This window comes from Pelobates fuscus, chromosome 6 (assembly GCF_036172605.1).
Source record: "Pelobates fuscus isolate aPelFus1 chromosome 6, aPelFus1.pri, whole genome shotgun sequence".
NCBI classification, from domain to species: domain Eukaryota; kingdom Metazoa; phylum Chordata; class Amphibia; order Anura; family Pelobatidae; genus Pelobates; species Pelobates fuscus.
Window position 1 is genome coordinate 7,095,387 of NC_086322.1, and position 26,220 is coordinate 7,121,606.

At 35.2% G+C, this 26,220-nt stretch overlaps 10 non-coding genes across 10 annotated transcripts; all 10 read left to right on the forward strand.

The window, feature by feature from the left end:
* Nucleotides 1-531: 531 nt before the first annotated feature.
* TRNAT-UGU (transfer RNA threonine (anticodon UGU)) lies at nt 532-603 on the forward strand. The gene has a single exon. It is a non-coding gene; the product is annotated as a tRNA-Thr (tRNA).
* A 763-nt stretch (nt 604-1,366) lies between these two features.
* TRNAP-UGG (transfer RNA proline (anticodon UGG)) lies at nt 1,367-1,438 on the forward strand. Its single transcript has one exon. It is a non-coding gene; the product is annotated as a tRNA-Pro (tRNA).
* A 2,127-nt stretch (nt 1,439-3,565) lies between these two features.
* Nucleotides 3,566-3,637, forward strand: TRNAP-UGG (transfer RNA proline (anticodon UGG)). Its single transcript has one exon. It is a non-coding gene; the product is annotated as a tRNA-Pro (tRNA).
* Nucleotides 3,638-5,765: 2,128 nt separating this feature from the next.
* TRNAP-AGG (transfer RNA proline (anticodon AGG)) lies at nt 5,766-5,837 on the forward strand. The gene has a single exon. It is a non-coding gene; the product is annotated as a tRNA-Pro (tRNA).
* Nucleotides 5,838-7,967: 2,130 nt separating this feature from the next.
* TRNAP-UGG (transfer RNA proline (anticodon UGG)) lies at nt 7,968-8,039 on the forward strand. Its single transcript has one exon. It is a non-coding gene; the product is annotated as a tRNA-Pro (tRNA).
* A 3,230-nt stretch (nt 8,040-11,269) lies between these two features.
* On the forward strand, nt 11,270-11,341 carry TRNAP-UGG (transfer RNA proline (anticodon UGG)). The gene has a single exon. It is a non-coding gene; the product is annotated as a tRNA-Pro (tRNA).
* A 1,028-nt stretch (nt 11,342-12,369) lies between these two features.
* On the forward strand, nt 12,370-12,441 carry TRNAQ-UUG (transfer RNA glutamine (anticodon UUG)). Its single transcript has one exon. It is a non-coding gene; the product is annotated as a tRNA-Gln (tRNA).
* Nucleotides 12,442-14,567: 2,126 nt separating this feature from the next.
* On the forward strand, nt 14,568-14,639 carry TRNAP-UGG (transfer RNA proline (anticodon UGG)). The gene has a single exon. It is a non-coding gene; the product is annotated as a tRNA-Pro (tRNA).
* A 1,027-nt stretch (nt 14,640-15,666) lies between these two features.
* Nucleotides 15,667-15,738, forward strand: TRNAP-UGG (transfer RNA proline (anticodon UGG)). Its single transcript has one exon. It is a non-coding gene; the product is annotated as a tRNA-Pro (tRNA).
* Nucleotides 15,739-20,867: 5,129 nt separating this feature from the next.
* Nucleotides 20,868-20,939, forward strand: TRNAT-UGU (transfer RNA threonine (anticodon UGU)). The gene has a single exon. It is a non-coding gene; the product is annotated as a tRNA-Thr (tRNA).
* Nucleotides 20,940-26,220: the final 5,281 nt, after the last annotated feature.

Consider the following 26,220-nt stretch of genomic DNA (forward strand, 5'->3'; position numbering starts at 1 on the left):
AATAAAACTGTGAAGGTAAATTCAAGGCAGTCGTTACGTTCGGCTGTGGATTTAAGTTATGGAACCAGGCCAACCTCCCCAAACATTATTTTTCACAAGACTATTTATAATTAATTTCTCCTCTGCACATCTTTACTTTATTTTCAACATGGTGATAGCATGCAGAATATGAGAAAGAAAGTTGAATCCTTCATGTGCTTTTCCAACATATATTTGAACCACAAATTTCTCCTAAACCAACAAAGCCCTCATAAACAATTAAGAAATGAATGGACTTTTTAAGTCTTCCCCAGCAATTTGACCAGAAACAGACTCAACTTTGACAACTGTCAATATGATTTAACACCATCGTACATAAACCTCAACTGTTAATTTACACATACAATGAAAATGATATTGGAAAAACAGATCCTATTGAGGAAATTTAAAATCCTCACTTCAAAACGAAAACTTTGTTTCTATTTTGAGAACACAAACGCTGTCTGGCGCGTTAGTCTGGCAATTTTTTTCCTAAAACCCAGCTACTGTAATGGCTCGTTGGTCTAGGGGTATGATTCTCGCTTTGTGTGCGAGAGGTCCCGGGTTCAAATCCCGGACGAGCCCATGCAATTGGTGTTTTTATTTTGAAACACGTAGATTCCAACTGTGTTTAATATAGTCAGCAAAAATCATTTGTAGCAAAACCCTTCAAGTGCTCCACAGAGAAGATGTTGGTATGCCACCATCAATATATATATTTCCTGGTGCTTCTGATATCACCTTTCAAAGCTAACATCTTATATTAATACAAGTTTAGCTTTTACTTAGAATTGTATGAGAGAAATCATAAAAAAATGTGTTGTTTTCATTATCAACCATTTAAAATCAATGGTTTATCGTAAGTCATTAATGCAAGTCCTAACTGCTCAGATGACGCTTTTAAGACTGCAAAGTCTTTCTTAAGACTGCAAAATCTTTGTTAACAACAAACAAAGGGGAAAAAATATATGTTTTGACATACGGAATTCTATTTTTATTCATACTTAGACATGTGCAAATATGTGTTGGAGAGGGTAGGTTTGAATCAAATTCCTTCCAGTACACGCCTGAATGTATCGATGAATAAAACTGTAAAGGTAAATTCCCCAGCAATTTGACCAGAAACAGACTCAACTTTGACAACTGTCAATATGATTTAACACCATCGTACATAAACCTCAACTGTTAATTTACACATACAATGAAAATGATATTGGAAAAACAGATCCTATTGAGGAAATTTAAAATCCTCACTTCAAAACGAAAACTTTGTTTCTATTTTGAGAACACAAACGCTGTCTGGCGCGTTAGTCTGGCAATTTTTTTCCTAAAACACAGCTAATGTAATGGCTCGTTGGTCTAGGGGTATGATTCTCGCTTTGGGTGCGAGAGGTCCCGGGTTCAAATCCCGGACGAGCCCATGCAATTGGTGTTTTTATTTTGAAACACGTAGATTCCAACTGTGTTTAATATAGTCAGCAAAAATCATTTGTAGCAAAACCCTTCAAGTGCTCCACAGAGAAGATGTTGGCATGCCACCATCAATATATATATTTCCTGGTGCTTCTGATATCACCTTTCAAAGCTAACATCTTATATTAATACAAGTTTAGCTTTTACTTAGAATTGTATGAGAGAAATCATAAAAAATGTGTTGTTTTCATTATCAACCATTTAAAATCAATGGTTTATCGTAAGTCATTAATGCAAGTCCTAACTGCTCAGATGACGCTTTTAAGACTGCAAAGTCTTTCTTAAGACTGCAAAATCTTTGTTAACAACAAACAAAGGTGAAAAAAATATATGTTTTGACATACGGAATTCTATTTTTATTCATACTTAGACATGTGCAAATATGTGTTGGAGAGGGTAGGTTTGAATCAAATTCCTTCCAGTACACGCCTGAATGTATCGATGAATAAAACTGTAAAGGTAAATTCAAGGCAGTCGTTACGTTCGGCTGTGGATTCAAGTTATGGAACCAGGCCAACCTCCCCAAACATTATTTTGCACAAGACTATTTATAATTAATTTCTCCTCTGCACATCTTTACTTTATTTTCAACATGGTGATAGCATGCAGAATATGAGAAAGAAAGTTAAATCCTTCATGTGCTTTTCCAACATATATTTGAACCACAAATTTCTCCTAAACCAACAAAGCCCTCATAAACAATTAAGAAATGAATGGACATTTTAAGTCTTCCCCAGCAATTTGACCAGAAACAGACTCAACTTTGACAACTGTCAATATGATTTAACACCATCGTACATAAACCTCAACTGTTAATTTACCCATACAATGAAAATGATATTGGAAAAACAGATCCTATTGAGGAAATTTAAAATCCTCACTTCAAAACGAAAACTTTGTTTCTATTTTGAGAACACAAACGCTGTATGGCACGTTAGTCTGTCAATTTTTTTCCTAAAACCCAGCTAATGTAATGGCTCGTTGGTCTAGGGGTATGATTGGTCTAGGGGCGAGAGGTCCCGGGTTCAAATCCCGGACGAGCCCATGCAATTGGTGTTTTTATTTTGAAACACGTAGATTCCAACTGTGTTTAATATAGTCAGCAAAAATCATTTGTAGCAAAACCCTTCAAGTGCTCCACAGAGAAGATGTTGGCATGCCACCATCAATATATATATATTTCCTGGTGCTTCTGATATCACCTTTCAAAGCTAACATCTTATATTAATACAAGTTTAGCTTTTACTTAGAATTGTATGAGAGAAATCATAAAAAATGTGTTGTTTTCGTTATCAACCATTTAAAATCAATGGTTTATCGTAAGTCATTAATGCAAGTCTTAACTGCTCAGATGACGCTTTTAAGACTGCAAAGTCTTTCTTAAGACTGCAAAATCTTTGTTAACAACAAACAAAGGGGAAAAAAATATATGTTTTGACATACGGAATTCTATTTTTATTCATACTTAGACATGTGCAAATATGTGTTGGAGAGGGTAGGTTTGAATCAAATTCCTTCCAGTACACGCCTGAATGTATCGATGAATAAAACTGTAAAGGTAAATTCAAGGCAGTCGTTACGTTCGGCTGTGGATTCAAGTTATGGAACCAGGCCAACCTCCCCAAACATTATTTTGCACAAGACTATTTATAATTAATTTCTCCTCTGCACATCTTTACTTTATTTTCAACATGGTGATAGCATGCAGAATATGAGAAAGAAAGTTAAATCCTTCATGTGCTTTTCCAACATATATTTGAACCACAAATTTCTCCTAAACCAACAAAGCCCTCATAAACAATTAAGAAATGAATGGACATTTTAAGTCTTCCCCAGCAATTTGACCAGAAACAGACTCAACTTTGACAACTGTCAATATGATTTATCACCATCGTACATAAACCTCAACTGTTAATTTACCCATACAATGAAAATGATATTGGAAAAACAGATCCTATTGAGGAAATTTAAAATCCTCACTTCAAAACGAAAACTTTGTTTCTATTTTGAGAACACAAACGCTGTCTGGCGCGTTAGTCTGGCAATTTTTTTCCTAAAACCCAACTAATGTAATGGCTCGTTGGTCTAGGGGTATGATTCTCGCTTTGGGTGCGAGAGGTCCCGGGTTCAAATCCCGGACGAGCCCAAGCAATTGGTGTTTTTCTTTTGAAACACGTAGCTTCCAACTGTGTTTAATATAGTCAGCAAAAATCATTTGTAGCAAAACCCTTCAAGTGCTCCACAGAGAAGATGTTGGCATGCCACCATCAATATATATATTTCCTGGTGCTTCTGATATCACCTTTCAAAGCTAACATCTTATATTAATACAAGTTTAGCTTTTACTTAGAATTGTATGAGAGAAATCATAAAAAATGTGTTGTTTTCATTATCAACCATTTAAAATCAATGGTTTATCGTAAGTCATTAATGCAAGTCCTAACTGCTCAGATGACGCTTTTAAGACTGCAAAGTCTTTCTTAAGACTGCAAAATCTTTGTTAACAACAAACAAAGGGGAAAAAAATATATGTTTTGACATACGGAATTCTATTTTTATTCATACTTAGACATGTGCAAATATGTGTTGGAGAGGGTAGGTTTGAATCAAATTCCTTCCAGTACACGCCTGAATGTATCGATGAATAAAACTGTAAAGGTAAATTCAAGGCAGTCGTTACGTTCGGCTGTGGATTCAAGTTATGGAACCAGGCCAACCTCCCCAAACATTATTTTGCACAAGACTATTTATAATTAATTTCTCCTCTGCACATCTTTACTTTATTTTCAACATGGTGATAGCATGCAGAATATGAGAAAGAAAGTTAAATCCTTCATGTGCTTTTCCAACATATATTTGAACCACAAATTTCTCCTAAACCAACAAAGCCCTCATAAACAATTAAGAAATGAATGGACATTTTAAGTCTACCCCAGCAATTTGACCAGAAACAGACTCAACTTTGACAACTGTCAATATGATTTATCACCATCGTACATAAACCTCAACTGTTAATTTACCCATACAATGAAAATGATATTGGAAAAACAGATCCTATTGAGGAAATTTAAAATCCTCACTTCAAAACGAAAACTTTGTTTCTATTTTGAGAACACAAACGCTGTCTGGCGCGTTAGTCTGGCAATTTTTTTCCTAAAACCCAACTAATGTAATGGCTCGTTGGTCTAGGGGTATGATTCTCGCTTTGGGTGCGAGAGGTCCCGGGTTTAAATCCCGGACAAGCCCAAGCAATTTGTGTTTTTCTTTTGAAACACGTAGCTTCCAACTGTGTTTAATATAGTCAGCAAAAATCATTTGTAGCAAAACCCTTCAAGTGCTCCACAGAGAAGATGTTGGCATGCCACCATCAATATATATATTTCCTGGTGCTTCTGATATCACCTTTCAAAGCTAACATCTTATATTAATACAAGTTTAGCTTTTACTTAGAATTGTATGAGAGAAATCATAAAAAATGTGTTGTTTTCATTATCAACCATTTAAAATCAATGGTTTATCGTAAGTCATTAATGCAAGTCCTAACTGCTCAGATGACGCTTTTAAGACTGCAAAGTCTTTCTTAAGACTGCAAAATCTTTGTTAACAACAAACAAAGGGGAAAAAAATATATGTTTTGACATACGGAATTCTATTTTTATTCATACTTAGACATGTGCAAATATGTGTTGGAGAGGGTAGGTTTGAATCAAATTCCTTCCAGTACACGCCTGAATGTATCGATGAATAAAACTGTAAAGGTAAATTCAAGGCAGTCGTTACGTTCGGCTGTGGATTCAAGTTATGGAACCAGGCCAACCTCCCCAAACATTATTTTGCACAAGACTATTTATAATTAATTTCTCCTCTGCACATCTTTACTTTATTTTCAACATGGTGATAGCATGCAGAATATGAGAAAGAAAGTTAAATCCTTCATGTGCTTTTCCAACATATATTTGAACCACAAATTTCTCCTAAACCAACAAAGCCCTCATAAACAATTAAGAAATGAATGGACATTTTAAGTCTTCCCCAGCAATTTGACCAGAAACAGACTCAACTTTGACAACTGTCAATATGATTTATTACCATCGTACATAAACCTCAACTGTTAATTTACCCATACAATGAAAATGATATTGGAAAAACAGATCCTATTGAGGAAATTTAAAATCCTCACTTCAAAACGAAAACTTTGTTTCTATTTTGAGAACACAAACGCTGTCTGGCGCGTTAGTCTGGCAATTTTTTTCCTAAAACCCAACTAATGTAATGGCTCGTTGGTCTAGGGGTATGATTCTCGCTTAGGGTGCGAGAGGTCCCGGGTTCAAATCCCGGACGAGCCCAAGCAATTGGTGTTTTTCTTTTGAAACACGTAGCTTCCAACTGTGTTTAATATAGTCAGCAAAAATAATTTGTAGCAAAACCCTTCAAGTGCTCCACAGAGAAGATGTTGGCATGCCACCATCAATATATATATATTTCCTGGTGCTTCTGATATCACCTTTCAAAGCTAACATCTTATATTAATACAAGTTTAGCTTTTACTTAGAATTGTATGAGAGAAATCATAAAAAATGTGTTGTTTTCATTATCAACCATTTAAAATCAATGGTTTATCGTAAGTCATTAATGCAAGTCCTAACTGCTCAGATGACGCTTTTAAGACTGCAAAGTCTTTCTTAAGACTGCAAAATCTTTGTTAACAACAAACAAAGGGGAAAAAAATATATGTTTTGACATACGGAATTCTATTTTTATTCATACTTAGACATGTGCAAATATGTGTTGGAGAGGGTAGGTTTGAATCAAATTCCTTCCAGTACACGCCTGAATGTATCGATGAATAAAACTGTAAAGGTAAATTCAAGGCAGTCGTTACGTTCGGCTGTGGATTCAAGTTATGGAACCAGGCCAACCTCCCCAAACATTATTTTGCACAAGACTATTTATAATTAATTTCTCCTCTGCACATCTTTACTTTATTTTCAACATGGTGATAGCATGCAGAATATGAGAAAGAAAGTTAAATCCTTCATGTGCTTTTCCAACATATATTTGAACCACAAATTTCTCCTAAACCAACAAAGCCCTCATAAACAATTAAGAAATGAATGGACATTTTAAGTCTTCCCCAGCAATTTGACCAGAAACAGACTCAACTTTGACAACTGTCAATATGATTTATCACCATCGTACATAAACCTCAACTGTTAATTTACCCATACAATGAAAATGATATTGGAAAAACAGATCCTATTGAGGAAATTTAAAATCCTCACTTCAAAACGAAAACTTTGTTTCTATTTTGAGAACACAAACGCTGTCTGGCGCGTTAGTCTGGCAATTTTTTTCCTAAAACCCAACTAATGTAATGGCTCGTTGGTCTAGGGGTATGATTCTCGCTTTGGGTGCGAGAGGTCCCGGGTTTAAATCCCGGACAAGCCCAAGCAATTTGTGTTTTTCTTTTGAAACACGTAGCTTCCAACTGTGTTTAATATAGTCAGCAAAAATCATTTGTAGCAAAACCCTTCAAGTGCTCCACAGAGAAGATGTTGGCATGCCACCATCAATATATATATTTCCTGGTGCTTCTGATATCACCTTTCAAAGCTAACATCTTATATTAATACAAGTTTAGCTTTTACTTAGAATTGTATGAGAGAAATCATAAAAAATGTGTTGTTTTCATTATCAACCATTTAAAATCAATGGTTTATCGTAAGTCATTAATGCAAGTCCTAACTGCTCAGATGACGCTTTTAAGACTGCAAAGTCTTTCTTAAGACTGCAAAATCTTTGTTAACAACAAACAAAGGGGAAAAAAATATATGTTTTGACATACGGAATTCTATTTTTATTCATACTTAGACATGTGCAAATATGTGTTGGAGAGGGTAGGTTTGAATCAAATTCCTTCCAGTACACGCCTGAATGTATCGATGAATAAAACTGTGAAGGTAAATTCAAGGCAGTCGTTACGTTCGGCTGTGGATTCAAGTTATGGAACCAGGCCAACCTCCCCAAACATTATTTTGCACAAGACTATTTATAATTAATTTCTCCTCTGCACATCTTTACTTTATTTTCAACATGGTGATAGCATGCAGAATATGAGAAAGAAAGTTGAATCCTTCATGTGCTTTTCCAACATATATTTGAACCACAAATTTCTCCTAAACCAACAAAGCCCTCATAAACAATTAAGAAATGAATGGAAATTTTAAGTCTTCCCCAGCAATTTGACCAGAAACAGACTCAACTTTGACAACTGTCAATATGATTTATCACCATCGTACATAAACCTCAACTGTTAATTTACCCATACAATGAAAATGATATTGGAAAAACAGATCCTATTTAGGAAATTTAAAATCCTCACTTCAAAACGAAAACTTTGTTTCTATTTTGAGAACACAAACGCTGTCTGGCGCGTTAGTCTGGCAATTTTTTTCCTAAAACCCAACTAATGTAATGGCTCGTTGGTCTAGGGGTATGATTCTCGCCTTGGGTGCGAGAGGTCCCGGGTTCAAATCCCGGACGAGCCCAAGCAATTGGTGTTTTTCTTTTGAAACACGTAGCTTCCAACTGTGTTTAATATAGTCAGCAAAAATCATTTGTAGCAAAACCCTTCAAGTGCTCCACAGAGAAGATGTTGGCATGCCACCATCAATATATATATTTCCTGGTGCTTCTGATATCACCTTTCAAAGCTAACATCTTATATTAATACAAGTTTAGCTTTTACTTAGAATTGTATGAGAGAAATCATAAAAAATGTGTTGTTTTCGTTATCAACCATTTAAAATCAATGGTTTATCGTAAGTCATTAATGCAAGTCTTAACTGCTCAGATGACGCTTTTAAGACTGCAAAGTCTTTCTTAAGACTGCAAAATCTTTGTTAACAACAAACAAAGGGGAAAAAAATATATGTTTTGACATACGGAATTCTATTTTTATTCATACTTAGACATGTGCAAATATGTGTTGGAGAGGGTAGGTTTGAATCAAATTCCTTCCAGTACACGCCTGAATGTATCGATGAATAAAACTGTAAAGGTAAATTCAAGGCAGTCGTTACGTTCGGCTGTGGATTCAAGTTATGGAACCAGGCCAACCTCCCCAAACATTATTTTGCACAAGACTATTTATAATTAATTTCTCCTCTGCACATCTTTACTTTATTTTCAACATGGTGATAGCATGCAGAATATGAGAAAGAAAGTTGAATCCTTCATGTGCTTTTCCAACATATATTTGAACCACAAATTTCTCCTAAACCAACAAAGCCCTCATAAACAATTAAGAAATGAATGGAAATTTTAAGTCTTCCCCAGCAATTTGACCAGAAACAGACTCAACTTTGACAACTGTCAATATGATTTATCACCATCGTACATAAACCTCAACTGTTAATTTACCCATACAATGAAAATGATATAGGAAAAACAGATCCTATTGAGGAAATTTAAAATCCTCACTTCAAAACGAAAACTTTGTTTCTATTTTGAGAACACAAACGCTGTCTGGCGCGTTAGTCTGGCAATTTTTTTCCTAAAACCCAACTAATGTAATGGCTCGTTGGTCTAGGGGTATGATTCTCGCTTTGGGTGCGAGAGGTCCCGGGTTCAAATCCCGGATGAGCCCAAGCAATTGGTGTTTTTCTTTTGAAACACGTAGCTTCCAACTGTGTTTAATATAGTCAGCAAAAATCATTTGTAGCAAAACCCTTCAAGTGCTCCACAGAGAAGATGTTGGCATGCCACCATCAATATATATATATTTCCTGGTGCTTCTGATATCACCTTTCAAAGCTAACATCTTATATTAATACAAGTTTAGCTTTTACTTAGAATTGTATGAGAGAAATCATAAAAAATTTGTTGTTTTCATTATCAACCATTTAAAATCAATGGTTTATCGTAAGTCATTAATGCAAGTCCTAACTGCTCAGATGACGCTTTTAAGACTGCAAAGTCTTTCTTAAGACTGCAAAATCTTTGTTAACAACAAACAAAGGGGAAAAAAATATATGTTTTGACATACGGAATTCTATTTTTATTCATACTTAGACATGTGCAAATATGTGTTGGAGAGGGTAGGTTTGAATCAAATTCCTTCCAGTACACGCCTGAATGTATCGATGAATAAAACTGTGAAGGTAAATTCAAGGCAGTCGTTACGTTCGGCTGTGGATTTAAGTTATGGAACCAGGCCAACCTCCCCAAACATTATTTTGCACAAGACTATTTATAATTAATTTCTCCTCTGGACATCTTTACTTTATTTTCAACATGGTGATAGCATGCAGAATATGAGAAAGAAAGTTGAATCCTTCATGTGCTTTTCCAACATATATTTGAACCACAAATTTCTCCTAAACCAACAAAGCCCTCATAAACAATTAAGAAATGAATGGAAATTGTAAGTCTTCCCCAGCAATTTGACCAGAAACAGACTCAACTTTGACAACTGTCAATATGATTTATCACCATCGTACATAAACCTCAACTGTTAATTTACCCATACAATGAAAATGATATTGGAAAAACAGATCCTATTGAGGAAATTTAAAATCCTCACTTCAAAACGAAAACTTTGTTTCTATTTTGAGAACACAAACGCTGTCTGGCGCGTTAGTCTGGCAATTTTTTTCCTAAAACCCAACTAATGTAATGGCTCGTTGGTCTAGGGGTATGATTCTCGCTTTGGGTGCGAGAGGTCCCGGGTTCAAATCCCGGACGAGCTCAAGCAATTGGTGTTTTTCTTTTGAAACACGTAGCTTCCAACTGTGTTTAATATAGTCAGCAAAAATCATTTGTAGCAAAACCCTTCAAGTGCTCCACAGAGAAGATGTTGGCATGCCACCATCAATATATATATTTCCTGGTGCTTCTGATATCACCTTTCAAAGCTAACATCTTATATTAATACAAGTTTAGCTTTTACTTAGAATTGTATGAGAGAAATCATAAAAAATGTGTTGTTTTCATTATCAACCATTTAAAATCAATGGTTTATCGTAAGTCATTAATGCAAGTCCTAACTGCTCAGATGACGCTTTTAAGACTGCAAAGTCTTTCTTAAGACTGCAAAATCTTTGTTAACAACAAACAAAGGGGAAAAAAATATATGTTTTGACATACGGAATTCTATTTTTATTCATACTTAGACATGTGCAAATATGTGTTGGAGAGGGTAGGTTTGAATCAAATTCCTTCAAGTACACGCCTGAATGTATCGATGAATAAAACTGTAAAGGTAAATTCAAGGCAGTCGTTACGTTCGGCTGTGGATTCAAGATATGGAACCAGGCCAACCTCCCCAAACATTATTTTGCACAAGACTATTTATAATTAATTTCTCCTCTGCACATCTTTACTTTATTTTCAACATGGTGATAGCATGCAGAATATGAGAAAGAAAGTTAAATCCTTCATGTGCTTTTCCAACATATATTTGAACCACAAATTTCTCCTAAACCAACAAAGCCCTCATAAACAATTAAGAAATGAATGGACATTTTAAGTCTTCCCCAGCAATTTGACCAGAAACAGACTCAACTTTGACAACTGTCAATATGATTTATCACCATCGTACATAAACCTCAACTGTTAATTTACCCATACAATGAAAATGATATTGGAAAAACAGATCCTATTGAGGAAATTTAAAATCCTCACTTCAAAACGAAAACTTTGTTTCTATTTTGAGAACACAAACGCTGTCTGGCGCGTTAGTCTGGCAATTTTTTTCCTAAAACCCAACTAATGTAATGGCTCGTTGGTCTAGGGGTATGATTCTCGCTTTGGGTGCGAGAGGTCCCGGGTTCAAATCCCGGACGAGCCCAAGCAATTGGTGTTTTTCTTTTGAAACACGTAGCTTCCAACTGTGTTTAATATAGTCAGCAAAAATCATTTGTAGCAAAACCCTTCAAGTGCTCCACAGAGAAGATGTTGGCATGCCACCATCAATATATATATTTCCTGGTGCTTCTGATATCACCTTTCAAAGCTAACATCTTATATTAATACAAGTTTAGCTTTTACTTAGAATTGTATGAGAGAAATCATAAAAAATGTGTTGTTTTCATTATCAACCATTTAAAATCAATGGTTTATCGTAAGTCATTAATGCAAGTCCTAACTGCTCAGATGACGCTTTTAAGACTGCAAAGTCTTTCTTAAGACTGCAAAATCTTTGTTAACAACAAACAAAGGGGAAAAAAATATATGTTTTGACATACGGAATTCTATTTTTATTCATACTTAGACATGTGCAAATATGTGTTGGAGAGGGTAGGTTTGAATCAAATTCCTTCCAGTACACGCCTGAATGTATCGATGAATAAAACTGTAAAGGTAAATTCAAGGCAGTCGTTACGTTCGGCTGTGGATTCAAGTTATGGAACCAGGCCAACCTCCCCAAACATTATTTTGCACAAGACTATTTATAATTAATTTCTCCTCTGCACATCTTTACTTTATTTTCAACATGGTGATAGCATGCAGAATATGAGAAAGAAAGTTAAATCCTTCATGTGCTTTTCCAACATATATTTGAACCACAAATTTCTCCTAAACCAACAAAGCCCTCATAAACAATTAAGAAATGAATGGACATTTTAAGTCTTCCCCAGCAATTTGACCAGAAACAGACTCAACTTTGACAACTGTCAATATGATTTATCACCATCGTACATAAACCTCAACTGTTAATTTACCCATACAATGAAAATGATATTGGAAAAACAGATCCTATTGAGGAAATTTAAAATCCTCACTTCAAAACGAAAACTTTGTTTCTATTTTGAGAACACAAACGCTGTCTGGCGCGTTAGTCTGGCAATTTTTTTCCTAAAACCCAACTAATGTAATGGCTCGTTGGTCTAGGGGTATGATTCTCGCTTTTGGTGCGAGAGGTCCCGGGTTTAAATCCCGGACAAGCCCAAGCAATTTGTGTTTTTCTTTTGAAACACGTAGCTTCCAACTGTGTTTAATATAGTCAGCAAAAATCATTTGTAGCAAAACCCTTCAAGTGCTCCACAGAGAAGATGTTGGCATGCCACCATCAATATATATATTTCCTGGTGCTTCTGATATCACCTTTCAAAGCTAACATCTTATATTAATACAAGTTTAGCTTTTACTTAGAATTGTATGAGAGAAATCATAAAAAATGTGTTGTTTTCATTATCAACCATTTAAAATCAATGGTTTATCGTAAGTCATTAATGCAAGTCCTAACTGCTCAGATGACGCTTTTAAGACTGCAAAGTCTTTCTTAAGACTGCAAAATCTTTGTTAACAACAAACAAAGGGGAAAAAATATATGTTTTGACATACGGAATTCTATTTTTATTCATACTTAGACATGTGCAAATATGTGTTGGAGAGGGTAGGTTTGAATCAAATTCCTTCCAGTACACGCCTGAATGTATCGATGAATAAAACTGTAAAGGTAAATTCAAGGCAGTCGTTACGTTCGGCTGTGGATTCAAGTTATGGAACCAGGCCAACCTCCCCAAACATTATTTTGCACAAGACTATTTATAATTAATTTCTCCTCTGCACATCTTTACTTTATTTTCAACATGGTGATAGCATGCAGAATATGAGAAAGAAAGTTAAATCCTTCATGTGCTTTTCCAACATATATTTGAACCACAAATTTCTCCTAAACCAACAAAGCCCTCATAAACAATTAAGAAATGAATGGACATTTTAAGTCTTCCCCAGCAATTTGACCAGAAACAGACTCAACTTTGACAACTGTCAATATGATTTATCACCATCGTACATAAACCTCAACTGTTAATTTACCCATACAATGAAAATGATATTGGAAAAACAGATCCTATTGAGGAAATTTAAAATCCTCACTTCAAAACGAAAACTTTGTTTCTATTTTGAGAACACAAACGCTGTCTGGCGCGTTAGTCTGGCAATTTTTTTCCTAAAACCCAACTAATGTAATGGCTCGTTGGTCTAGGGGTATGATTCTCGCTTTGGGTGCGAGAGGTCCCGGGTTTAAATCCCGGACAAGCCCAAGCAATTTGTGTTTTTCTTTTGAAACACGTAGCTTCCAACTGTGTTTAATATAGTCAGCAAAAATCATTTGTAGCAAAACCCTTCAAGTGCTCCACAGAGAAGATGTTGGCATGCCACCATCAATATATATATTTCCTGGTGCTTCTGATATCACCTTTCAAAGCTAACATCTTATATTAATACAAGTTTAGCTTTTACTTAGAATTGTATGAGAGAAATCATAAAAAATGTGTTGTTTTCATTATCAACCATTTAAAATCAATGGTTTATCGTAAGTCATTAATGCAAGTCCTAACTGCTCAGATGACGCTTTTAAGACTGCAAAGTCTTTCTTAAGACTGCAAAATCTTTGTTAACAACAAACAAAGGGGAAAAAAATATATGTTTTGACATACGGAATTCTATTTTTATTCATACTTAGACATGTGCAAATATGTGTTGGAGAGGGTAGGTTTGAATCAAATTCCTTCCAGTACACGCCTGAATGTATCGATGAATAAAACTGTGAAGATAAATTCAAGGCAGTCGTTACGTTCGGCTGTGGATTCAAGTTATGGAACCAGGCCAACCTCCCCAAACATTATTTTGCACAAGACTATTTATAATTAATTTCTCCTCTGCACATCTTTACTTTATTTTCAACATGGTGATAGCATGCAGAATATGAGAAAGAAAGTTGAATCCTTCATGTGCTTTTCCAACATATATTTGAACCACAAATTTCTCCTAAACCAACAAAGCCCTCATAAACAATTAAGAAATGAATGGAAATTTTAAGTCTTCCCCAGCAATTTGACCAGAAACAGACTCAACTTTGACAACTGTCAATATGATTTATCACCATCGTACATAAACCTCAACTGTTAATTTACCCATACAATGAAAATGATATTGGAAAAACAGATCCTATTGAGAAAATTTAAAATCCTCACTTCAAAACGAAAACTTTGTTCTATTTTGAGAACACAAACGCTGTCTGGCGCGTTAGTCTGGCAATTTTTTTCCTAAAACCCAACTAATGTAATGGCTCGTTGGTCTAGGGGTATGATTCTCGCTTTGGGTGCGAGAGGTCCCGGGTTCAAATCCCGGACGAGCCCAAGCAATTGGTGTTTTTCTTTTGAAACACGTAGCTTCCAACTGTGTTTAATATAGTCAGCAAAAATCATTTGTAGCAAAACCCTTCAAGTGCTCCACAGAGAAGATGTTGGCATGCCACCATCAATATATATATTTCCTGGTGCTTCTGATATCACCTTTCAAAGCTAACATCTTATATTAATACAAGTTTAGCTTTTACTTAGAATTGTATGAGAGAAATCATAAAAAATGTGTTGTTTTCATTATCAACCATTTAAAATCAATGGTTTATCGTAAGTCATTAATGCAAGTCCTAACTGCTCAGATGACGCTTTTAAGACTGCAAAGTCTTTCTTAAGACTGCAAAATCTTTGTTAACAACAAACAAAGGGGAAAAAATATATGTTTTGACATACGGAATTCTATTTTTATTCATACTTAGACATGTGCAAATATGTGTTGGAGAGGGTAGGTTTGAATCAAATTCCTTCCAGTACACGCCTGAATGTATCGATGAATAAAACTGTGAAGGTAAATTCAAGGCAGTCGTTACGCTCGGCTGTGGATTAAAGTTATGGAACCAGGCCAACCTCCCCAAACATTATTTTGCACAAGACTATTTATAATTAATTTCTCCTCTGCACATCTTTACTTTATTTTCAACATGGTGATAGCATGCAGAATATGAGAAAGAAAGTTAAATCCTTCATGTGCTTTTCCAACATATATTTGAACCACAAATTTCTCCTAAACCAACAAAGCCCTCATAAACAATTAAGAAATGAATGGACATTTTAAGTCTTCCCCAGCAATTTGACCAGAAACAGACTCAACTTTGACAACTGTCAATATGATTTAACACCATCGTACATAAACCTCAACTGTTAATTTACACATACAATGAAAATGATATTGGAAAAACAGATCCTATTGAGGAAATTTAAAATCCTCACTTCAAAACGAAAACTTTGTTTCTATCTTGAGAACACAAACGCTGTCTGGCACGTTAGTCTGGCAATTTTTTTCCTAAAACCTAATTAATGTAATGGCTCGTTGGTCTAGGGGTATGATTCTCGCTTTGGGTGCGAGAGGTCCCGGGTTCAAATCCCGGACGAGCCCAATCAATTGGTGTTTTTCTTTTGAAACACGTAGCTTCCAACTGTGTTTAATATAGTCAGCAAAAATCATTTGTAGCAAAACCCTTCAAGTGCTCCACAGAGAAGATGTTGGCATGCCACCATCAATATATATATTTCCTGGTGCTTCTGATATCACCTTTCAAAGCTAACATCTTATATTAATACAAGTTTAGCTTTTACTTAGAATTGTATGAGAGAAATCATAAAAAATGTGTTGTTTTCATTATCAACCATTTCAAATCAATGGTTTATCGTAAGTCATTAATGCAAGTCCTAACTGCTCAGATGACGCTTTTAAGACTGCAAAGTCTTTCTTAAGACTGCAAAATCTTTGTTAACAACAAACAAAGGGGAAAAAAATATATGTTTTGACATACGGAATTCTATTTTTATTCATCCTTAGACATGTGCAAATATGTGTTGGAGAGGGTAGGTTTGAATCAAATTCCTTCCAGTACACGCCTGAATGTATCGATGAATAAAACTGTAAAGGTAAACTCAAGGCAGTCGTTACGTTCGGCTGTGGATTCAAGTTATGGAACCAGGCCAACCTCCCCAAACATTATTTTGCACAAGACTATTTATAATTCATTTCTCCTCTGCACATCTTTACTTTATTTTCAACATGGTGATAGCATGCAGAATATGAGAAAGAAAGTTAAATCCTTCATGTGCTTTTCCAACATATATTTGAACCACAAATTTCTCCTAAACCAACAAAGCCCTCATAAACAATTAAGAAATGAATGGACATTTTAAGTCTTCCCCAGCAATTTGACCAGAAACAGACTCAACTTTGACAACTGTCAATATGATTTAACACCATCGTACATAAACCTAAACTGTTAATTTACCCATACAATGAAAATGATATTGGAAAAACAGATCCTATTGAGGAAATTTAAAATCCTCACTTCAAAACGAAAACTTTGTTTCTATTTTGAGAACACAAACGCTGTCTGGCGCGTTAGTCTGGCAATTTTTTTCCTAAAACCCAACTAATGTAATGGCTCGTTGGTCTAGGGGTATGATTCTCGCTTTGGGTGCGAGAGGTCCCGGTTTCAAATCCCGGACGAGCCCAAGCAATTGGTGTTTTTCTTTTGAAACACGTAGCTTCCAACTGTGTTTAATATAGTCAGCAAAAATCATTTGTAGCAAAACCCTTCAAGTGCTCCACAGAGAAGATGTTGGCATGCCACCATCAATATATATATTTCCTGGTGCTTCTGATATCACCTTTCAAAGCTAACATCTTATATTAATACAAGTTTAGCTTTTACTTAGAATTGTATGAGAGAAATCATAAAAAATGTGTTGTTTTCGTTATCAACCATTTAAAATCAATGGTTTATCGTAAGTCATTAATGCAAGTCTTAACTGCTCAGATGACGCTTTTAAGACTGCAAAGTCTTTCTTAAGACTGCAAAATCTTTGTTAACAACAAACAAAGGTGAAAAAATATATGTTTTGACATACGGAATTCTATTTTTATTCATACTTAGACATGTGCAAATATGTGTTGGAGAGGGTAGGTTTGAATCAAATTCCTTCCAGTACACGCCTGAATGTATCGATGAATAAAACTGTAAAGGTAAATTCAAGGCAGTCGTTACGTTCGGCTGTGGATTCAAGTTATGGAACCAGGCCAACCTCCCCAAACATTATTTTGCACAAGACTATTTATAATTAATTTCTCCTCTGCACATCTTTACTTTATTTTCAACATGGTGATAGCATGCAGAATATGAGAAAGAAAGTTAAATCCTTCATGTGCTTTTCCAACATATATTTGAACCACAAATTTCTCCTAAACCAACAAAGCCCTCATAAACAATTAAGAAATGAATGGACATTTTAAGTCTTCCCCAGCAATTTGACCAGAAACAGACTCAACTTTGACAACTGTCAATATGATTTAACACCATCGTACATAAACCTCAACTGTTAATTTACACATACAATGAAAATGATATTGGAAAAACAGATCCTATTGAGGAAATTTAAAATCCTCACTTCAAAACGAAAACTTTGTTTCTATTTTGAGAACACAAACGCTGTCTGGCGCGTTAGTCTGGCAATTTTTTTCCTAAAACCCAACTAATGTAATGGCTCGTTGGTCTAGGGGTATGATTCTCGCTTTGGGTGCGAGAGGTCCCGGTTTCAAATCCCGGACGAGCCCAAGCAATTGGTGTTTTTCTTTTGAAACACGTAGCTTCCAACTGTGTTTAATATAGTCAGCAAAAATCATTTGTAGCAAAACCCTTCAAGTGCTCCACAGAGAAGATGTTGGCATGCCACCATCAATATATATATTTCCTGGTGCTTCTGATATCACCTTTCAAAGCTAACATCTTATATTAATACAAGTTTAGCTTTTACTTAGAATTGTATGAGAGAAATCATAAAAAATTTGTTGTTTTCGTTATCAACCATTTAAAATCAATGGTTTATCGTAAGTCATTAATGCAAGTCTTAACTGCTCAGATGACGCTTTTAAGACTGCAAAGTCTTTCTTAAGACTGCAAAATCTTTGTTAACAGCTAACAAAGGGGAAAAAATATATGTTTTGACATACGGAATTCTATTTTTATTCATACTTAGACATGTGCAAATATGTGTTGGAGAGGGTAGGTTTGAATCAAATTCCTTCCAGTACACGCCTGAATGTATCGATGAATAAAACTGTAAAGGTAAATTCAAGGCAGTCGTTACGTTCGGCTGTGGATTCAAGTTATGGAACCAGGACAACCTCCCCAAACATTATTTTGCACAAGACTATTTATAATTAATTTCTCCTCTGCACATCTTTACTTTATTTTCAACATGGTGATAGCATGCAGAATATGAGAAAGAAAGTTAAATCCTTCATGTGCTTTTCCAACATATATTTGAACCACAAATTTCTCCTAAACCAACAAAGCCCTCATAAACAATTAAGAAATGAATGGACATTTTAAGTCTTCCCCAGCAATTTAACCAGAAACAGACTCAACTTTGACAACTGTCAATATGATTTAACACCATCGTACATAAACCTCAACTGTTAATTTACCCATACAATGAAAATGATATTGGAAAAACAGATCCTATTGAGGAAATTTAAAATCCTCCCTTCAAAACAAAAACTTTGTTTCTATTTTGAGAACACAAACGCTGTCTGGCGCGTTAGTCTGGCAATTTTTTTCCTAAAACCCAACTAATGTAATGGCTCGTTGGTCTAGGGGTATGATTCTCGCTTTGGGTGCGAGAGGTCCCGGTTTCAAATCCCGGACGAGCCCAAGCAATTGGTGTTTTTCTTTTGAAACACGTAGCTTCCAACTGTGTTTAATATAGTCAGCAAAAACCAAACAAAGGTGAAAAAATATATGTTTTGACATACGGAATTCTATTTTTATTCATACTTAGACATGTGCAAATATGTGTTGGAGAGGGTAGGTTTGAATCAAATTCCTTCCAGTACACGCCTGAATGTATCGATGAATAAAACTGTAAAGGTAAATTCAAGGCAGTCGTTACGTTCGGCTGTAGATTCAAGTTATGGAACCAGGCCAACCTCCCCAAACATTATTTTGCACAAGACTATTTATAATTAATTTCTCCTCTGCACATCTTTACTTTATTTTCAACATGGTGATAGCATGCAGAATATGAGAAAGAAAGTTAAATCCTTCATGTGCTTTTCCAACATATATTTGAACCACAAATTTCTCCTAAACCAACAAAGCCCTCATAAACAATTAAGAAATGAATGGACATTTTAAGTCTTCCCCAGCAATTTGACCAGAAACAGACTCAACTTTGACAACTGTCAATATGATTTAACACCATCGTACATAAACCTAAACTGTTAATTTACCCATACAATGAAAATGATATTGGAAAAACAGATCCTATTGAGGAAATTTAAAATCCTCACTTCAAAACGAAAACTTTGTTTCTATTTTGAGAACACAAACGCTGTCTGGCGCGTTAGTCTGGCAATTTTTTTCCTAAAACCCAACTAATGTAATGGCTCGTTGGTCTAGGGGTATGATTCTCGCTTTGGGTGCGAGAGGTCCCGGTTTCAAATCCCGGACGAGCCCAAGCAATTGGTGTTTTTCTTTTGAAACACGTAGCTTCCAACTGTGTTTAATATAGTCAGCAAAAATCATTTGTAGCAAAACCCTTCAAGTGCTCCACAGAGAAGATGTTGGCATGCCACCATCAATATATATATTTCCTGGTGCTTCTGATATCACCTTTCAAAGCTAACATCTTATATTAATACTCGTTTAGCTTTTACTTAGAAATGTATGAGAGAAATCATAAAAAATGTGTCGTTTTCATTATCAACCATTTAAAATCAATGGTTTATCGTAAGTCATTAATGCAAGTCCTAACTGCTCAGATGACGCTTTTAAGACTGCAAAGTCTTTCTTAAGACTGCAAAATCTTTGTTAACAACAAACAAAGGGGAAAAAATATATGTTTTGACATACGGAATTCTATTTTTATTCATACTTAGACTTGTGCAAATATGTGATGGAGAGGGTAGGTTTGAATCAAATTCCTTCCAGTACACGCCTGAATGTATCGATGAATAAAACTGTAAAGGTAAATTCAAGGCAGTCGTTACGTTCGACTGTGGATTCAAGTTATGGAACCAGGCCAACCTCCCCAAACATTATTTTGCACAAGACTATTTATAATTAATTTCTCCTCTGCACATCTTTACTTTATTTTCAACATGGTGATAGCATGCAGAATATGAGAAAGAAAGTTGAATCCTTCATGTGCTTTTCCAACATATATTTGAACCACAAATTTCTCCTAAACCAACAAAGCCCTCATAAACAATTAAGAAATGAATGGAAATTTTAAGTCTTCCCCAGCAATTTGACCAGAAACAGACTCAACTTTGACAACTGTCAATATGATTTATCACCATCGTACATAAACCTCAACTGTTAATTTACCCATACAATGAAAATGATATTGGAAAAACAGATCCTATTGAGGAAATTTAAAATCCTCACTTAAAAACGAAAACTTTGTTTCTATTTTGAGAACACAAACGCTGTCTGGTGCGTTAGTCTGGCAATTTTTTTCCTAAAACCCAACTAATGTAATGGCTCGTTGGTCTAGGGGTATGATTCTCGCTTTGTGTGCGAGAGGTCCCGGGTTCAAATCCCGGACGAGCCCAATCAATTGGTGTTTTTCTTTTGAAACACGTAGCTTCCAACTGTGTTTAATATAGTCAGCAAAAATCATTTGTAGCAAAACCCTTCAAGTGCTCCACAGAGAAGATGTTGGCATGCCACCATCAATATATATATTTCCTGGTGCTTCTGATATCACCTTTCAAAGCTAACATCTTATATTAATACAAGTTTAGCTTTTACTTATAATTGTATGAGAGAAATCATAAAAAATGTGTTGTTTTCGTTATCAACCATTTAAAATCAATGGTTTATCGTAAGTCATTAATGCAAGTCTTAACTGCTCAGATGATGCTTTTAAGACTGCAAAGTCTTTCTTAAGACTGCAAAATCTTTGTTAACAACAAACAAAGGGGGAAAAAATATATGTTTTGACATACGGAATTCTATTTTTATTCATACTTAGACATGTGCAAATATGTGTTGGAGAGGGTAGGTTTGAATCAAATTCCTTCCAGTACACGCCTGAATGTATCGATGAATAAAACTGTAAAGGTAAATTCAAGGCAGTCGTTACGTTCGGCTGTGGATTCAAGTTATGGAACCAGGCCAACCTCCCCAAACATTATTTTGCACAAGACTATTTATAATTAATTTCTCCTCTGCACATCTTTACTTTATTTTCAACATGGTGATAGCATGCAGAATATGAGAAAGAAAGTTAAATCCTTCATGTGCTTTTCCAACATATATTTGAACCACAAATTTCTCCTAAACCAACAAAGCCCTCATAAACAATTAAGAAATGAATGGACATTTTAAGTCTTCCCCAGCAATTTGACCAGAAACAGACTCAACTTTGACAACTGTCAATATGATTTAACACCATCGTACATAAACCTCAACTGTTAATTTACACATACAATGAAAATGATATTGGAAAAACAGATCCTATTGAGGAAATTTAAAATCCTCACTTCAAAACGAAAACTTTGTTTCTATCTTGAGAACACAAACGCTGTCTGGCACGTTAGTCTGGCAATTTTTTTCCTAAAACCTAATTAATGTAATGGCTCGTTGGTCTAGGGGTATGATTCTCGCTTTGGGTGCGAGAGGTCCCGGGTTCAAATCCCGGACGATCCCAAGCAATTGGTGTTTTTATTTTGAAACACGTAGCTTCCAACTGTGTTTAATATAGTCAGCAAAAATAATTTGTAGCAAAACCCTTCATGTGCTCCACAGAGAAGATGTTGGCATGCCACCATCAATATATATTTCCTGGTGCTTCTGATATCACCTTTCAAAGCTAACATCTTATATTAATACAAGTTTAGCTTTTACTTAGAATTGTATGAGAGAAATCATAAAAAATGTGTTGTTTTCGTTATCAACCATTTAAAATCAATGGTTTATCGTAAGTCATTAATGCAAGTCCTAACTGCTCAGATGACGCTTTTAAGACTGCAAAGTCTTTCTTAAGACTGCAAAATCTTTGTTAACAACAAACAAAGGGGAAAAAAAATATATGTTTTGACATACGGAATTCTATTTTTATTCATACTTAGACATGTGCAAATATGTGTTGGAGAGGGTAGGTTTGAATCAAATTCCTTCCAGTACACGCCTGAATGTATCGATGAATAAAACTGTAAAGGTAAATTCAAGGCAGTCGTTACGTTCGGCTGTGGATTCAAGTTATGGAACCAGGCCAACCTCCCCAAACATTATTTTGCACAAGACTATGTATAATTAATTTCTCCTCTGCACATCTTTACTTTATTTTCAACATGGTGATAGCATGCAGAATATGAGAAAGAAAGTTAAATCCTGCATGTGCTTTTCCAACATATATTTGAACCACAAATTTCTCCTAAACCAACAATGCCCTCATAAACAATTAAGAAATGAATGGAAATTTTAAGTCGTCCCCAGCAATTTGACCAGAAACAGACTCAACTTTGACAACTGTCAATATGATTTATCACCATCGTACATAAACCTCAACTGTTAATTTACCCATACAATGAAAATGATATTGGAAAAACAGATCCTATTGAGGAAATTTAAAATCCTCACTTCAAAACGAAAACTTTGTTTCTATTTTGAGAACACAAACGCTGTCTGGCGCGTTAGTCTGGCAATTTTTTTCCTAAAACCCAACTAATGTAATGGCTCGTTGGTCTAGGGGTATGATTCTCGCTTTGGGTGCGAGAGGTCCCGGTTTCAAATCCCGGACGAGCCCAAGCAATTGGTGTTTTTCTTTTGAAACACGTAGCTTCCAACTGTGTTTAATATAGTCAGCAAAAATCATTTGTAGCAAAACCCTTCAAGTGCTCCACAGAGAAGATGTTGGCATGCCACCATCAATATATATATTTCCTGGTGCTTCTGATATCACCTTTCAAAGCTAACATCTTATATTAATACTCGTTTAGCTTTTACTTAGAAATGTATGAGAGAAATCATAAAAAATGTGTCGTTTTCATTATCAACCATTTAAAATCAATGGTTTATCGTAAGTCATTAATGCAAGTCCTAACTGCTCAGATGACGCTTTTAAGACTGCAAAGTCTTTCTTAAGACTGCAAAATCTTTGTTAACAACAAACAAAGGGGAAAAAATATATGTTTTGACATACGGAATTCTATTTTTATTCATACTTAGACTTGTGCAAATATGTGATGGAGAGGGTAGGTTTGAATCAAATTCCTTCCAGTACACGCCTGAATGTATCGATGAATAAAACTGTAAAGGTAAATTCAAGGCAGTCGTTACGTTCGACTGTGGATTCAAGTTATGGAACCAGGCCAACCTCCCCAAACATTATTTTGCACAAGACTATTTATAATTAATTTCTCCTCTGCACATCTTTACTTTATTTTCAACATGGTGATAGCATGCAGAATATGAGAAAGAAAGTTGAATCCTTCATGTGCTTTTCCAACATATATTTGAACCACAAATTTCTCCTAAACCAACAAAGCCCTCATAAACAATTAAGAAATGAATGGAAATTTTAAGTCTTCCCCAGCAATTTGACCAGAAACAGACTCAACTTTGACAACTGTCAATATGATTTATCACCATCGTACATAAACCTCAACTGTTAATTTACCCATACAATGAAAATGATATTGGAAAAACAGATCCTATTGAGGAAATTTAAAATCCTCACTTAAAAACGAAAACTTTGTTTCTATTTTGAGAACACAAACGCTGTCTGGTGCGTTAGTCTGGCAATTTTTTTCCTAAAACCCAACTAATGTAATGGCTCGTTGGTCTAGGGGTATGATTCTCGCTTTGTGTGCGAGAGGTCCCGGGTTCAAATGCCGGACGAGCCCAATCAATTGGTGTTTTTCTTTTGAAACACGTAGCTTCCAACTGTGTTTAATATAGTCAGCAAAAATCATTTGTAGCAAAACCCTTCAAGTGCTCCACAGAGAAGATGTTGGCATGCCACCATCAATATATATATTTCCTGGTGCTTCTGATATCACCTTTCAAAGCTAACATCTTATATTAATACAAGTTTAGCTTTTACTTATAATTGTATGAGAGAAATCATAAAAAATGTGTTGTTTTCGTTATCAACCATTTAAAATCAATGGTTTATCGTAAGTCATTAATGCAAGTCTTAACTGCTCAGATGATGCTTTTAAGACTGCAAAGTCTTTCTTAAGACTGCAAAATCTTTGTTAACAACAAACAAAGGGGGAAAAAATATATGTTTTGACATACGGAATTCTATTTTTATTCATACTTAGACATGTGCAAATATGTGTTGGAGAGGGTAGGTTTGAATCAAATTCCTTCCAGTACACGCCTGAATGTATCGATGAATAAAACTGTAAAGGTAAATTCAAGGCAGTCGTTACGTTCGGCTGTGGATTCAAGTTATGGAACCAGGCCAACCTCCCCAAACATTATTTTGCACAAGACTATTTATAATTAATTTCTCCTCTGCACATCTTTACTTTATTTTCAACATGGTGATAGCATGCAGAATATGAGAAAGAAAGTTAAATCCTTCATGTGCTTTTCCAACATATATTTGAACCACAAATTTCTCCTAAACCAACAAAGCCCTCATAAACAATTAAGAAATGAATGGACATTTTAAGTCTTCCCCAGCAATTTGACCAGAAACAGACTCAACTTTGACAACTGTCAATATGATTTAACACCATCGTACATAAACCTCAACTGTTAATTTACACATACAATGAAAATGATATTGGAAAAACAGATCCTATTGAGGAAATTTAAAATCCTCACTTCAAAACGAAAACTTTGTTTCTATCTTGAGAACACAAACGCTGTCTGGCACGTTAGTCTGGCAATTTTTTTCCTAAAACCTTATTAATGTAATGGCTCGTTGGTCTAGGGGTATGATTCTCGCTTTGGGTGCGAGAGGTCCCGGGTTCAAATCCCGGACGATCCCAAGCAATTGGTGTTTTTATTTTGAAACACGTAGCTTCCAACTGTGTTTAATATAGTCAGCAAAAATAATTTGTAGCAAAACCCTTCATGTGCTCCACAGAGAAGATGTTGGCATGCCACCATCAATATATATTTCCTGGTGCTTCTGATATCACCTTTCAAAGCTAACATCTTATATTAATACAAGTTTAGCTTTTACTTAGAATTGTATGAGAGAAATCATAAAAAATGTGTTGTTTTCGTTATCAACCATTTAAAATCAATGGTTTATCGTAAGTCATTAATGCAAGTCCTAACTGCTCAGATGACGCTTTTAAGACTGCAAAGTCTTTCTTAAGACTGCAAAATCTTTGTTAACAACAAACAAAGGGGAAAAAAAATATATGTTTTGACATACGGAATTCTATTTTTATTCATACTTAGACATGTGCAAATATGTGTTGGAGAGGGTAGGTTTGAATCAAATTCCTTCCAGTACACGCCTGAATGTATCGATGAATAAAACTGTAAAGGTAAATTCAAGGCAGTCGTTACGTTCGGCTGTGGATTCAAGTTATGGAACCAGGCCAACCTCCCCAAACATTATTTTGCACAAGACTATGTATAATTAATTTCTCCTCTGCACATCTTTACTTTATTTTCAACATGGTGATAGCATGCAGAATATGAGAAAGAAAGTTAAATCCTGCATGTGCTTTTCCAACATATATTTGAACCACAAATTTCTCCTAAACCAACAATGCCCTCATAAACAATTAAGAAATGAATGGAAATTTTAAGTCGTCCCCAGCAATTTGACCAGAAACAGACTCAACTTTGACAACTGTCAATATGATTTATCACCATCGTACATAAACCTCAACTGTTAATTTACCCATACAATG